Raw genomic sequence first — 14,528 nt, 5'->3', positions numbered from 1 at the left:
TATTCGCGGCTTCCGAAATCGATCTCGCACGGATTCGCGCCCCAAATAACGCGCGAAATTGCAAAAAAAACGATTTTAGCTAAAATGAAAGCAATGAGCAGGTGCAAAAGTTCAAACTTAACATTAGTAACATTCAAGGTAGTGCTTCCTGATGGGCCCCTCCAGAGTTTGCAACAATTCTATGACCCTGCTATGACCCAAACAGCAGGCTCATAGAATAGCACCATAAAGGTCCTGTAAAAAAAAAATTTCACTGCAACAAAAAGCAAATTACAGATAAGGAAGGAAGCAGGTGCCAGCCAGACTGGAACTTTCAAAATTACTGACACATTAATGAAACACAAATTAATTGATGGCAGTTGAAGAAGGGCAGGTGTGCTAGCTTTTTTCAACCACCATAATCTACAGTAATAAATAAACCTAATAGGTGCCTGTGAGGATGTACTAGAGGGTGGCATGGGTGTCCCAGAGGGTGGCAGTGGTGAAACAGAGGGTGCTGTGAACCTGTGATGATAAACCAGACGTAGAAACAACATAGTCGCGGCCGTTGCAAGCCGAAAAGTAAGTTCGCAATTGCGAACTTGTCCCAAAATCGGCGCGAACACGCGCCAACACAAAAAACGGAAAAATCCGCAAGTCCGCTAGAGTTCGCGGATCTTCGCGGATTGCGAATCCGTAAATACGCAAGTTCGCGGATTGCCAATCCGCAAAATCCGCCCATGCTTAGAAGTGAGGCCTATCTTGCAACATGGTGCATCTTTTGCACTGCTGCTGTCTCACAAAAGTGATGCAACGGCAGCGCAAAAGAGGTGCACAGCCATCATAAAACTGTCCCTAACATTTTAAATGATTGTTTCAGGATGACAATAAGGTGTGTCCTATCCAGAGGTTTGTTTGAGGTGAGGCCTACTCAGGGTTGCAGATGAAATTTAGGCTTGTTGAAGAGTACAGAGGAGATAATACATGTCTACCAATGAAGTGAGTCATGTCCACTTCACTCTTGAACAAAGGCCAGACCTCCTCTGTTTCCTTGGACAGGCCTAAACTTGATCTGCACAATGTGATGTGTAATATTAGGAAACACAGGTGATGTAATTGAAAAACGTGCAATTTCTTTTGCTCATTTCACAATCACATCAATTGTGTTTCCTTTGCTTAGGTATCTCATTGTGCAGATGTAGTCCAGCATATGAAAGAGTACCCAGAAGTGCAGCACTGCATGCAACAACTTTGACACTTACTGAAGCCTCAGCTTCTGCATGCCCCCTACACAGTCCTAATTATATACATTTTAAACTGACGGTATCTTGCTGGAGATGAACTGAGGCCTATCTTGCAACATGGTGCATCTTTTACACTGCTGCTGCGTCACAAAAGTGACGGAACAGCGACGCAAAAGAGGCGTATGGCCATCATAAATCTGCACTTAACATTTTAAATGATTGTTTCTAGATGCTGATCAGGTGTGGCCTATCCAGAGATTTGTTTCAGGTAAGTCCTACTCAGGGTTGCAGATGAAATTTAGGCTTGTTGAAGAGTATAGAGGAGATAATACATGTGCAGGCCTACCAACGGAGTGAGTCATGTCCACTGCACTCTTGAACAAATGTGAGACCTCCTCTGTCTCCTGGAACAGGCCTAAACCTCATCTACACAATGTGATGTGTAATGTTAGGAAACACAGGTAATTTAATTGAAAAACGTGCAATTTGTTTTTGCTCATTCCACAGTCACATCACCTGTGTTTCCTTTGCTTAGGTATCTCATTGTTTAGATGTAGTCTATCATATGAAAGACTACGTAGAATGTGAGTACTGTATGCAACAACTTTGACACTTATAGAAGCCTCAGCTTTTCAATGCCTACTACACAGTTCTAAATGTATATCATAAATACAAAAAGTACAGAATTAATTATACATGTTAAATGGTTTATTTTTGCTGTTCTCAGAATTTATCAAATTTCACTAAAAATAGTGACTTGAAGGTATTCATCATATAACAGCGGGGAAAAAAAACACAATCAAAATGATTGTGTTTAAAAAACCCATATAACATAACCAATCAGAAATCAGAACTCCTGAAAAGTAACTTACTTTCCATGACGTCGAAGGATATCCTATGAACAGCTTACACTCTGTTGTGCTGCTATTATTTTCAGCCCGCCACTTTCTGAAAGAAAAGCTCCATCGTTTTGAAAAATATGTTACATACAATAAATGACTTCTCGCTCTCTACCGCACGTTTCCACAAGGCCAAATCGTGTAAGAGCCATTTATAACTCTTGGAATTCTTCTAAGCAAATCCCGTCATTTTGTATTTCCGCAACTTTCAGAAAGAAAACGTTCAAGATCACTTTCACAATCCTGTACTAGTAATATCTCACCCTTCTTGCTCACTCATGTTCCACATTTCCTATGACACTGATACTGCTTACCATGAAGCAGACTTACACTACCTCTATGACTACTACAATTATTTAATTCTCTACATCACTTTTAATCACAAAGCAATTTAAAACAGTAGATAAAATTATATCAACCCCTAGAATCATTATAGGCCAGTTACCTACCCTAAATTCTCTTTTCTGAAAACAGAAAGTAAGAATATTTTTAAGTTAAAAGGCAACATTGTATCGTAGTCAAATAGGAATCCTTTACGAAACAGCAGCTTTTTTTAGATTTTCAATAAGCTGTGTAATAAGCGGATCTTTTCAAAGGACCATCATGTCATATAATAGCTGCAGTTAAAAATGTTCTTCCTAAAATAAACGACTATGTAGCCACAACATTTGTAATTAAAGTTGAAGACTTACTTTCATCAGGTTTATATAGTTGGAATTTTAAAATGACATTATAACCAAAAGTTTGGTCAAATAATCTAGACAGCATTGCAGACTTACATTACCTCTACTCCATGTTTTTATTGGCTGCTTGAATTAGCTTATAAAAAGAAACAGTTTTTCTGAACTCATTCAAAGTGCAGTTATTTTTCATGACGTCAAGTGTTATGGTAAGAACACCGTTTGTTTTGGGAAATACTCTGTTGTCCTTTAACTAATCCGTGCCCACCACTTTCTGTAAGAAAACCTTCTTTTTTTCCAGGAACTATTAAAACTCAAAAATAACTTTTGACTCTGTACTACACTTATCCTCAAGGCCAAATTGTGTAGGAGCCATTAGAACCTCTTGAATTTCCTCAGAGCACATCCCGAGATTCTTTCCCTAAAATTTTGGTTTTAAAAACACCAGGTAAGAATTTTTAAGGTCATAAGGCAATTTTTTTTTGAAAGTTAAAACAGAATCATTGCAGAATGACCAGCCATTTCTAGACTTTAAATAAGCTGTGTAATGTCCTGATGTTATTGAAGGACCGTCATGATATATAATTGCTGCAGTTATAAAAGTCCTTCCTGATATTGACAACTGTGAAGTCACAAAATTTGTAATCAAAGTTGTCAATTTTGTTCCATCAGGCCTACACCGTTGGAACATTAAAATGACATACTGGCCATATGTTCGTATAAATAATGTTGACAACATTTCAGACTTACATTGGCTACACTCCATGTTGTGATCAGCTGCTTTTACTAGCTTACTAAAGGACACTGATTTACTGTCTGGCAAAGCTAAATATATAAATTTTTCTGAGTCTACACTAGTAGTACTTGATACCATACAGTTCTCGCAGTCATGCTGCCATTGATAAGAAAGCCCAAACAGGTGATCTACATCTACACCTTCATCATGCAATACATCAAGCATATACATTAAAAACTCCTGACAATCTTGCTGAATATTTTGAGAGAATTGTGTTTGACCTGAACATCTGTCTAACAGATTTCGAATTTCAGACACACTTTCTATTTTTGTTCTATCAGTGCTACATTTCTCTAACACAGAATTCAACAAACTGCAAAATCTCTGATCCAAATTGACCACAATCTCTTGTTTTAAAGTTTCTAGAGAAAACAAAACATTAACCACTACATTAGCATAGCAGTTGACACCAGAACTGTTTTCAAATTGAAAACCAACAACATCTTCAACAAAATCCTTTTCCTTTCTGCTTATAATTTCTGGTTCATCGACTTTTCATCTTTTTGCTACAACCTCCCTACTATTGGTCACATTTCTTCGTTTCCGGCCTACCACACGTTTCTCAAACAAAGGATATTGAGGCAAATGTGGCGCATACTCTCTTCTTAACCTACTGTATTCCTTAACACAGTCTAGATCCGCACAAATGTTTGTGACATCACACTCAATCAAGTACAATCCCGATAAAGTTCTGACTCGTGACAATGCCACATATGCCATACCCTCCTTGAACACAGAACTGCCAATATTCACCAATGCACTGTCTACACTCAAACCTTGCGATTTATGGATTGTCACCGCATATGCCAAGCAAACAGGAAACTGCTTACGGCGAACATATAAGTCTTTCACAAGCAAAAACCTAGCAGAGCAACGACCAATTAGCTGTACTTCCTCAATGCCATCAAATTTAATTTTTAAAAATTCAATTTCATCCCTATTTCTGTATTTCACAAAATCAACAACATTACCCATTGATCCATTTACCAGACCTCTTTCAACATGTAAATTCCTTCTTAAAATTATACGGCAATTTAAGCACACATTCAGAGTCTTTTCAAAACCCGCAGTTTTAGATATACTCTTTTCTAATGAATCCAATTTTGATTTCAAATTCTCAGACAAAATAATTGTTGATCCCATATGCTCTACTCTGTCAATAGCTTCCAGTTTCACAATATCTTGGTTTTCTAAATACAACATTTTGTTGTTGAAGATGGCACATTCTGCAAGAGTTGGCATCAAACATATTCCAGATTTCTTCTCAGTAATTTTCTGAAAAATATTCTCAGGCACAACGTCTTGTTCTGGATACAAATTTGACAGTAATCGTGCATGTAAAGCTTCTTTCCCATGCTCGGTCACTTTTCCGATTCTAACATCTTGTAGAATATTCTTGTAATCTTCATCCTTCGCCTCACGCATATTTTCATGCAGTTCAGCATAATTGAAGTTTAACCATATATTAACGTTGCCAATGCTCCCTAGGCACTTCCTGGTATCTTCATGCGTGAGCATTTTGAACACAGGTTGTCCTTTCACTGGTGTCAGCTGCAGAAGATCACCGAAAACAATGATGTGTTTGCCACCAAATAACACATCATACTCTGTTTTGAGAACTTCTTGCATTCTCAAATGCACAAAGGCAAGCATGATATTGGAAACCATGCTTACTTCGTCAATGATAAGAAGTTTAATTTTCTTCAAGACTCTTGAAACTTCACAACAAGCATCTCCAGATAACTTGTGGTATTGTATTTGTTATCATGCTCCACTGGCAGCATCAGTAGACGATGCAAAGTAATACCTTTAATGTTATGAGCTGCCAGTCCAGTTGGAGCGGTGACAACACAAGACAGCGATGACTCAGTCCTTTTCTGCAAATAACATGAAATTGCTTTAATGAGGAAACTTTTTCCAGTTCCCGCTTCTCCACTCACGTACAGTCGGACAGGTTTCAACGACATACATGAGCACTCCTTCTTCTCATGACTTAATCCATGATCAATTTGGTTGGTAACTTCGTCATATATTTTCCTCTGCTCAACGTTAAGTTGTCTTTCCAAGTCTTCTAAGTTAACCGCATCCTCCTGAGCATGTGCCATGGCTCTTTCCACTTCAATCATGGCAGTGGCAGCTTCATTTTCGATAACTGGTCCTCCTAGTGGATCCTGACTCAATGAAACAGAACTCTGACTGTCCTGAGAACTGTCTCTAGCAATCTCGGCTGCAATCGTTGCTTCCTGCTCAATTTCCGCATTCAACATTTCTAGATATTTGGGAAAAACAGGACATTCTATGGTCTCCTTGGCGGCATTGAAAGAGTCTTCGTAACAGAGGAAATCTCCAAGCAGTTCCTCTTCTGCACGCCAAGGCTTGAAAAGTTGCAAAAGTGCTAAATAGAAAAAATCTTTTTTTTCAGGAGATTCGCCACTCAATTTTCGATGGTTTACCAAGTGGCATTTTCTTTGCTTGACGAGACATCCCTCACTTCCAATTACAGCATACACTCCTTTATCAATATCTTCTTTGATGTTCCTCTTGAATATGTAATTTTGTAGAACCTCATACAGACAAACATTCTCGAGGTGTCTGCTTCTATTTGGATAATATGTATCCAACATGTTGGTCTTCAAAATATCAGTACTGTTTGGCTCCTTTTCCGCCAAATACTCAATTTCCCGCACAGGTTTCAGAACTCGATTACGCGTTGCAGCAAGACCAAGACTCGCCCAAACGATACTCCTGGATTTGGCATAGAGACTTGCTGAAGACAACCGGTCAGAACATTCGTAAGCTCCGATTTCTCGATGTGACAACATCTTCAGACTGAAACTGTACAACTTCTTACTGAGGCTCTTTTCATGGGAAATGTCCTCCCACATATCCTTCAATTCTGTCTTTTCTTTTTTGGTGATGTAAGATGTCACATACCGAGCCACAGCCATACAGTTATCAGCCACGAACTGTATATCCATGTTAGCATTCCACATGGACAAAATCACTGGGTTGTAGTCGTTGATATACTTGGACTCTTCGTTCCTTTTCAAATTGTATGTGTTTTTAGGTGATTTCTTCATCACATTATGTCGCAGCGAAGACATCAAACTGTTCACTCTTCCTTTAGAAATCACCGGTCGTGGAAAGGCGAAACGACATTTGGTGTAGAACTTGTCCTTGTTTCTGAATTTACGACGACAGTACTTTTCGCAACGATGGCTTTGGAAGCGTAGAACTTGTTCTCTTAGGCTTTTGTCCTCCTTTGCGTTTGGAACAGCACATGTAGAATACTGTTCTATGAAACTCATCACTAAGTCTTCTGGATCCGTTCCAAATTTAGGTGCATCCTTGATCCACAGCAGCATATGTGTATGAGGAGCACCTCTTGCTTGGTACTCCTTTCTCCAGAAGAAATCCAACACCTCTCCAAGAGGTGGATTTCTCTTGTTCATGATGAAAGACATCATAGCTTCAAATCTATGATTGAAGTACCTGCATACATTCACTGGATCCAAAGAGCACAGTTCTCCGGGTGTCTTGAATTCGATATTTTCAATGTTTCCATTTGCCTCTCGTAGAAATTCAAGTATGTCTTCCCAGCCATACTCGGCACAGCTGAGAGTGAGGAACCATGTGGGAGTTCCTAAGTTCCTCAGCATACATTTTAAATCACCATGACGACGGTACCAGTACTCATTAGTACCACGCTGACACGCCATGAGATTAATCAGGTGAGAATCCAAAATACTGTCTTGCACATTGACTTTATCCATAAAGTCACTTGCCGAGATGTTTTGCATCTGTATACCACTTTTCAAGATGTGGTTCACTGCATATGACAGTCCAGACAGATCGCTTTCAAACAGGAGATGAAACAAATAGGGAATGCATTGTCGAAACCTAGGATCTTCTGCATACAATCGTAAAGTCCGGTATTCAGAAGCAGGAATTTGATGAGGTCGCTCATCATATCTTCCTCCTTGACCTGTTGGAAATAGCTGTGGGAAACACCGAGCTTCCAAACTTTCCTCCCAAACACTAATGGGACTCCCTTTGGCTTGTTTCAGTTGAAACAACTCAATAGCATTCCCCATGACTTCCTTGGAATGCAAAGGATGAACACTATAATGTTCATATATTTCTTCACTTTTAGAGGGTTCTACTTTCTCAATTTGACCAGCACACAAATCGCTATCCTCTTCTTCACTTACTTCCTCTTCTGCAACATATACATTCTTATAGTACTTATTGTTTTTTTTCAAATACAATGTTGCCTTTTTGACTTTGCTAACATCCACTAAATCTTGCCATATTTTCTTACTCTTTGTCGGAACCCCATTAACTAAGATAACCAGAGGTTCCTCTTCCACTTTTTCTACTCCAATTGTATTAATGTTTTTCTTCAAATCTAGAGGCAAATAAACAACTCTTCCCTTTAATCCTCTCTGTAAATCTGATGGAGGCAATTTCCCTGTCTTTGGCTCCATTCTTACAATAGCCTGAAAGGGATGGATACTTTGAATCAAAATAGATTCATAAGTATTTAAATCCTTCAATTCAGAAGGAATCTCAACCAATTCCAGATTATTATGAACCGCTCTAGCAGGCATCTGGTTTTGATTTAATTTGTTACAACAATAAGTACACACACGTTGATCCAATCCCAAATCAAAACAATTTTCTACCATCAAGTATGTTGCAAAATCCTTCCATTCACTATTATTTTCCCTTTCACTTTTTGCATATAAATCCACTAACTTAGTCTGATTCTTATAATAAGTGCGTCGACAACACACACAAGTGAAATTAGGCCTCTCACTTGATTTCACCTGAAATGTGGCAATTTCCTTCTGAAAATTATCTGTACTGGAAACCTGTACACTATCTTCCACATTACCCTCTTCTTCTGGGTCAATTTCAACATTCTCCTCTTTACTTCCAAAGTAACAAAACTCAATTTCTTCACAAATATTCTTCAAATCTATTTCAGAACCATGCAAAGGAGCAGTGCATAAGTGTTTAAGCATAACTGCTGGACTCTTAGCATAATACAACATTCTAACTAATTTCCTCACTTTATTATGATGCACTGCTAGCATCCTGAAATGATGAAAAACACTCTGGCATACTCTCCTGGAAAGACAAGCCAGTGAATGACCATGCAAACCTGTCACTTCTCTCACTCTGCAAGGATCTAATTCTTGCAACAACTTCATTTTCTGCTTCAAACTTTTCTTATTAAATGTCCGTACAAAATCACAAAGCAAATTGATGGAATCCTGTCGCACACTGCAAATACTACTACACTTCCAGGTGTACACAGGTCCCTTAGGACGTCTTCCTAAAACCTCATTACCTAACACCTCTTCTGCCTCTGTTGTCACAAGTTTTTCTTTTTCAACTGGACAACCATCTTTCACCTCATAAGCTCGACCACTGATGTCAACTGCATGCACCAAATCATTATCCTGGAAATAACTCTCCTCATTAAAAAATGCCTCACAACTTGAACTATGCATCCATTCTCCTGAAAAAACTTCACAAAAATTACTACGATTAACTGTTCTCTTCCATCTACTATTTCTTTTGAAATCATAAATTGCCTTGTTTAGCTTCCTAATTCTATTGATTATCAAAATAAATAACTTTCGCTTAATTTCAAATGCCTGATCAATAACTTTCTCAATTTTTTTTCTCTTATAAAAAACCACTTTCTGCTGACCTTTCTTAATATTTTTTAACAAATTGCCAATTATCCTGTTGCGGAACATTCGTCTACGAATGTCCCTCAACTGATTTTCCCTTCTACTACCATGCACAGAGTTATCTCCTGCTCTAGCAGTAACATTTTTGATTGGCCTTCCCTTTCCGTTTAAATTGCTTCTCTTTTTCTGGACTAAAACATTTTCTGTAGTACTACTTTTTTTTCTACAAATATTTCTTATGAATGATTTCTTTATCTTACCCGGACCTTTCTTGGTGACTTGACAAGTTTTTATTGTAGAGGACTGCTGCAATATTTTTTGGAGCTGCTGTCTTTGATGTTTGGTAGCCTTTCGCCTTCTGTCCTTCGAAGGCATTCTTTAATTTTGAAATGATCTGCAGTTGAATCTGTGGTAAAATATAATAAAAAATGTTATTAACCACTATTAGCAAACAGTAAATCAATAACAGTCATCAAAACTTTAACACACTACTTGTTATTTTTACATAGAATAATTTTTAGTGCATTGGCAAATTTAGAAATCACAAATAGTAGCAAAGAAATGGAATGCTTCTACATTTTACCTGTGCTGTTTTATATGTGAATCTGATCTAATTTTATGAGCATATTTTACTATTTCATTAAAGACACTACACATAACCTGTTTTTGAAGTTGTGTTTAATTTTAAATGAAACAGTTTACATTTTTACTTTTCATTTCAAGTACATTTTAAAAATAAATGTTTATAGTTCCATAGGCTCAAGCAGGTCAGCTTCCCACCCTATGTCATACAATTCTGACAAATCGGCATCCTCATCATGTTCTTCATCATCCTCAGGATTTAAATCATCCAAGGGATCTACGTCCACTGACGTTTCAATTACAAGTTCAATGATAAGGTCGAAATCAACTGATTGCTCATTATCACTCATGGTTGATGTTGTCGTTATCTTTAAAGAAAGAGAACAACAATGAGATGTTGCAGAGTAAGAGACAAATCTCAGAGATTATAATAGTGAAATTGTTTAACAAGAGTAACATTTTGCAGCTATTATTTAGCCATGTCCAGCGATGCTGAGGAGGTGAGACCTATGTCCAAGTTTTCAGTGAACAGGACTCATCTCTTCTTAACCTTGGATAAGCCTCACCGACTCTGTGTCCCCTGCTCATACTTAAATGTAAAGGGGCAAATTTATGTTAACTGGCGCATCCCCACGGATGCACCAGTTAATGTGCACCGCTGCTCTGCCACCCATGGTGTGCCGCATTTACAATGTGGAGCACCATTGAGCAAAAACAGCACAGATGCGTCACGCATCTGTGCTGCAAAAGCAGCACATTGCAGGAATCACGTCGTAAGCGCGACATGTCTACTGCAATGCACAGGAGGAAGCCTCACATTGCATGGTGCATCACTCCTTATGCCTGTTTCAAACAGGCGTAAGGATTTGATTCAGCAATGCTATAAAGCTGACTCAGTGAAATCTTCTAAATTTCACTGTGTTAGTTTTACAGGGCTTTCATGCAAATAAATGCATACCCTGCAACAAAACACCTATATGAAATCTGACGCAGGTTTCATGTGGCACAGGACTTTACAGCATGACACATCTGCCTAGATGCATCAAGTTGTAAATATGTCACAACATAGCAAATCTTTTGCACCGCCGTTGCATCACAAAAGTGACGCACAGCAGCGGAAAAGAGGCACACACCTATCATAAATCTGTCCCTAACATTTTAAATGATTGATTCAGGATGACGATAAGGTGTGGCCTATCCAGAGGTTTGTTTGAGGTGAGGCCTACTCAGGGTTGCAGATGAAATTTAGGTAAGGAGATAATACATGTCCAGGCCTACCAATTAAGTGAGTCATGTCCACTTCACTCTTGAACAAAGGCCAGACCTCTTCTGTGTCCGTGGACAGGCCTAAAGCTCATCTGCACAATGTCATTCGTAAAGTTAGAAAACACAGATGATGTAATTGAAAAATGTGGAGTTTCCTTTCCTCATTTCACAATCACATCACCTGTGTTTCCTTTAGTTAGGTATCTCATAGTGCAGATGGAGTGTAGCATATGAAAGAGTACACAGAAGTTCAGCAGTGTATACAACAATTTTGACATTTACAGAAGATTCAGCTTCTTATCTTGTTGGAGATGAAGTGAGGCCTGTCTTGCAACATGGTGCATCTTTTGCATCACTGCTGCATCGGTTTCATGTGGCACGGGACTTTACAGCATGACACATCTGCCTAGATGCATCAAGTTGTAAATATGTCACCACATAGCAAATCTTTTGCACCGCCGCTGCGTCACAAAAGTGACGCACAGTGACGCAAAAGAGGCATACACCGATCATAAATCTGTCCCTAACATTTTAAATGATTGATTCAGGATGACGATAAGGTGTGGCCTATCCAGAGGTTTGTTTAAGGTGAGCCCTACTCAGGGTTGCAGATGAAATTTACGCTTGTTGAAGAGTACAGAGGAGATAATACATGTGAAGGCCTACCAATGAAGTAAGTCATGTCCACTTCACTCTTGAACAAAGGCCAGACCTCTTCTGTGTCCGTGGACAGGCCCAAAGCTCATCTGCACAATGTCATTCGTAAACTTAGGAAACACAGGTGATGTAATTGAAAAATGTGGAGTTTCTTTTCCTCATTTCACAATCACATCACCTGTGTTTCCTTTGCTTAGGTATCTCATAGTGCAGATGGAGTCTAGCATATGAAAGAGTACACAGAAGTTCAGCAGTGTATACAACAATTTTGACATTTACAGAAGATTCAGCTTCTTATCTTGTTGGAGATGAAGTGAGGCCTGTCTTGCAACATGGTGCATCTTTTGCATCACTGCTGCATCGGTTTCATGTGGCACGGGACTTTACAGCATGACACATCTGCCTAGATGCATCAAGTTGTAAATATGTTGCCACATAGCAAATCTTTTGCACCGCCGCTGCGTCACAAAAGTGACGCACAGTGACGCAAAAGAGGCATACACCTATCATAAATCTGTCCCTAACATTTTAAATGATTGATTCAGGATGACGATAAGGTGTGGCCTATCCAGAGGTTTGTTTAAGGTGAGGCCTACTCAGGGTTGCAGATGAAATTTACGCTTGTTGAAGAGTACAGAGGAGATAATACACGTGAAGGCCTACCAATGAAGTAAGTCATGTCCACTTCACTCTTGAACAAAGGCCAGACCTCTTCTGTGTCCGTGGACAGGCCTAAACCTCATCTGCACAATGTCATTCGTAAACTTAGGAAACACAGGTGATGTAATTGAAAAATGTGGAGTTTCTTTTCCTCATTTCACAATCACATCACCTGTGTTTCCTTTGCTTAGGTATCTCATAGTGCAGATGGAGTCTAGCATATCAAAGAGTACACAGAAGTTCAGCAGTGTATACAACAATTTTGACATTTACAGAAGATTCAGATTCTTATCTTGTTGGAGATGAAGTGAGGCCTGTCTTACAACATGGTGCATCTTTTGCATCACTGCTGCATCGGTTTCATGTGGCACGGAACTTTACAGCATGACACATCTGCCTAGATGCATCAAGTTGTAAATATGTCGCCACATAGCAAATCTTTTGCACCACCGCTGCGTCACAAAAGTGACGCACAGTGACGCAAAAGAGGCATACATCTATCATAAATCTGTCCCTAACATTTTAAATGATTGATTCAGGATGACGATAAGGTGTGGCCTATCCAGAGGTTTGTTTAAGGTGAGGCCTACTCAGGGTTGCAGATGAAATTTACGCTTGTTGAAGAGTACAGAGGAGATAATACATGTGAAGGCCTACCAATGAAGTAAGTAATGTCCACTTCACTCTTGAACAAAGGCCAGACCTCTTCTGTGTCCGTGGACAGGCCTAAACCTCATCTGCACAATGTCATTCGTAAACTTAGGAAACACAGGTGATGTAATTGAAAAATGTGGAGATTCTTTTCCTCATTTCACAATCACGTCACCTGTGTTTCCTTTGCTTAGGTATCTCATAGTGCAGATGGAGTCTAGCATATGAAAGACTACGCAGAAGGTGAGAACTGTATGGAACATGGCTATATAAGTCAAATAATCAAAATCTAAATTTGACAAGCACACATGGGGGTGTATTTACAAGGACCTTCCACCACGGGGAAATGTCTTTCATTAAAATGGGAAAAATAACATCAAAGGGACTCAAATGCCTTTTAAATATACCCCAAGCAACCTATGAAACTCTAGCACTACATATCAAGAAACCTAATTGATTTCAAAAATCGTTTTTAAACGCATCATCTAAATCAATTATATACCAACATTCAAGGGGAAATGACTTAAAATGGCCTAAGACACATGAATGCGTTTTTTAAGGCCCTTGCACCATTTTTGGGTCGCTTTTAACATGGCTATGTTAGTCAAAGAATTAAAATCTAAATTTGCCAAGCACAGATGGGGGCATATTTACAAGGAACTTGCACCACGGGGAAAGGTCTTAAATTAAAATGGGAAAAATAACATCAGAGAGACTCAAATGCCTTATAAATATGCCCCAAGCAACCTATGAAACTCTAGCACTACATATCCAGAAACCTAATTGATGTCAAAAAACGTTTTAAAACACATCATCTAAATCAATTATATACCTACATTCATCGGGAAGTGACTTAAAATGCCCTAAGACACATGAAAGCGTTTTTTTTAAGCCCTTGCTCCATTTTTGGATCACTTTTAACATGGCTATGTAAGTCAAATAATCAAGATCTAAATTTGCCAAGCACAGATGGGGGCGTATTTACAAGGACCTTGCACCACAGGGAAAGGTCTTAAATTAAAATGGGAAAAATAACATCAGAGAGACTCAAAGGCCTTATAAATATGCCCCAAGCAACCTATGAAGCTCTAGCAGTACATATCAAGAAACCTAATTGTTTTCAAAAATCGTTTTTAAACACATCATCTAAATCAATTATATACCTACATTCAAGGGGAAATGACTTAAAATGGCCTAAGACACATGAAAGCGTTTTTTTTAAGGCCCTTGCAACATTTTTGGGTCACTTTTAACATGGCTATGTTAGTCAAAGAATTAAAATCTAAATTTGCCAAGCACAGATGGTGGCATATTTACAAGGACCTTGCACCACGGGGAAAGGTCTTAAATTAAAATGGGAAAAATTACATCAAAGGAACTCAAAAGCCTTGAAAATATGCCCCAAGCAA

This window comes from Lissotriton helveticus, chromosome 2_1, assembly GCF_964261635.1.
Source record: "Lissotriton helveticus chromosome 2_1, aLisHel1.1, whole genome shotgun sequence".
NCBI classification, from domain to species: domain Eukaryota; kingdom Metazoa; phylum Chordata; class Amphibia; order Caudata; family Salamandridae; genus Lissotriton; species Lissotriton helveticus.
The sequence above is the reverse complement of the archived record's forward strand: the minus strand, read 5'-3'. Positions refer to the sequence as shown.